This window comes from Nannospalax galili, unplaced genomic scaffold, assembly GCF_000622305.1.
Source record: "Nannospalax galili isolate Female #2095 unplaced genomic scaffold, S.galili_v1.0 scaffold336, whole genome shotgun sequence".
Taxonomy (NCBI): domain Eukaryota; kingdom Metazoa; phylum Chordata; class Mammalia; order Rodentia; family Spalacidae; genus Nannospalax; species Nannospalax galili.
Window position 1 is genome coordinate 9044970 of NW_008343385.1, and position 2641 is coordinate 9047610.

Consider the following 2641-nt stretch of genomic DNA (forward strand, 5'->3'; position numbering starts at 1 on the left):
ACTACCAAAAAAAAAAAAAAGACACCCATCACCTTTAAACAGTTTAAATGGCCTTTTAAAGAACGTAACAACTCAGATTATCCAGAAGTTTTCAAGAAAATAGTAGAAAGTCACGAGAAATGGGAATGGTAGCTCAGTAAATTGTACACAATACCCTAAGGTTTCTCCGTTTCAGTATTTCAACATATTGAAAAACTGCATGACTTGCTGTAATTTTTTGAGGTAGTGTTAATATATATACATTTATTTATTTATTTATTATTTATTTACTTATTTATTTATTTATTCCTTCTCTGGGCCAAGAATTCTATTATCCTTATCCTTTTCTGGTTTTTTTTTTGTTGTTGTTGGTCTTTTTGAGATAGGGTCTTCCTGTAGCCTCAGCTGTCCTGGAACTCACTATGTAGACCAGGCTGTCCTGGAACTCACAGAAATCCGCCTGCCTCTGCCTCCCACGTGCTGGGATTAAAGGTGTGCGCCACCATGCCCGATGGGTTTTTTTTTGTTTTTTTTTTTTTCCTGGTTGTTTTTTATTTCATGTAGCCCAGGCTGGCCTTAAATTCCTTGTGTGGAAGATGACCCAGATCCTTCTGCCTCCATTTCCTAAGTGCTGAGACTATATGCCCAGTGACACCTCTCTCTATTTTTAAACAGATGAAGAAACACAACAAGCAGAGAAAGAAAAAAACAAGTGAAAGAGCAAATATTTGAAGATTTCTACATCAAACTAACTTTTGTTTTGTTTTTTGTTTTTGCTCTTCTTCAGACAGGGCTTCCTTGTAGCCCCAGCTGGCCTGTAAACTGCTATGTAGACCAGGCTGGCTGGCCTTGATCTCAAAGATCCACCTGCCTTGGCTGTGATTAAAGGTATGGCTACCATGCCTGGTTTACCACCAGTAGCACAAAAGTTAAGAGTAACTAAATTCAGATTCAAGTGAAAGGATCACATATATGCTTCACTCAGACCTCTCAGTCCTTTTGTCTTGTCTTCTGTGTGCACTGCATGGCGAACACACGGAAATGGAACTGTTTAATAATTAGACGGTCACTTGAGTATTCCATGTTCTCTAGAACTACACAAACTATCATCCAGCTTTGAAAATTAGAAAGGCACAGAATACCGTTTTTAATTTCAAGAATACTTAACAGGTCATTTATGGTTGGTTCTTTGTATTTATGAAGTTCAATGTCTTTTTTAAAAAATATTATTTTTTAAAAAAATACTTATTTTGTGCATGAGTGTATTGCTTGCATGTCTTTGAGTGCACCTGTGTCATGCAATGCCATGGAGGTCAGAAGAGGGCTTCAGATTCCCTTGAAACTGGAGTTAAGGACCATTCGTGGCTGCCATGAGTGCTGGGAATCGAACCTGGGTTCTCCATAAGAGCAGTTGGTGCTCTTAACCACTGAGCCATCTCTCCAGCCCCTTATTTTAATTTTATATGTGTATGAGTGTATTGCCTGCATGTAGTAAGTGCACCCATGTTCTGCAATACCCACAGAGAACAGAAGAGGCCATGGATCCCCTGGAACTGGAGTTAGGGACAGTTGTTAGCTGTCATGTGGGTGCTGGGATTAGAAACCGGGTCTTCTGAAAGAATAACCAGTGTTCTTAACCACTGAGCCATCTCTCCAGCCCCTTATTTTAATTTTATATGTGTATGAGTGTATTGCCTGCATGTAGTAAGTGCACCCATGTTCTGCAATACCCACAGAGAACAGAAGAGGCCATGGATCCCCTGGAACTGGAGTTAGGGACAGTTGTTAGCTGTCATGTGGGTGCTGGGATTAGAAACCGGGTCTTCTGAAAGAATAACCAGTGTTCTTAACCACTGAGCCATCTCTCCAACCCCCAATGTCATTTTTAAAAAATACCTCTAAGCATGAAATAATCTTAACTGATAGGCACTGCTGATTGCCACATGAAATTACAAAGAATTGTGCAGTTATAGAACTTTTGAACATTTCTGCCATACCTATTCCCTACAATCTGGTATCCATCCACAGATATTTAGTCCTTGGATAAACTTGAGAAATAATAAATCTTTGGACGTTATATATATTAAAAAAGTATGTGCCTGTGTGATAAAGAATCTTTCTGGGATAATCCAGACCACTACATCCTCAAAAGGGAACTATTATTTCACATAAACCAAGTCATATTAATTAACTATACCCATTACTTTTAATCATAATCTTTAAATAAAATTATGAATGTACATGTACTTTTTCAATTAACTATCAAATAGTCTAACTACAGTAGATGAGAGTTAAGTACTTTCTGGAAGATAAATAGACAGACAGGCACATACACACAAAGATGTTGTTTTCTTTTGTTGGTTTTTTGAGACAGGGTCTCACTTGTGTAGCCCTGACTGGCCTAGAACTTGCTATGTAGACCAGGATGGCCTCAATTTCAAAGAGACCTGCTGGCCTCTACCTCTTGAGAGCTGGTATTAAAGGTTGTCACCACACATGGCTTAAAATGTATGTTTTATGAACTTTGTGAATCTTTTTTAAAAATAAAATTCAAACCCTACTGTCTTAATTTTCAACTTCTCCAGGGCTCCCAAATAGTTTACTCACTATAGAACGAAAAGGGCTATAATAAATGTGCTCTTAGAAAAGAACAGAATACACA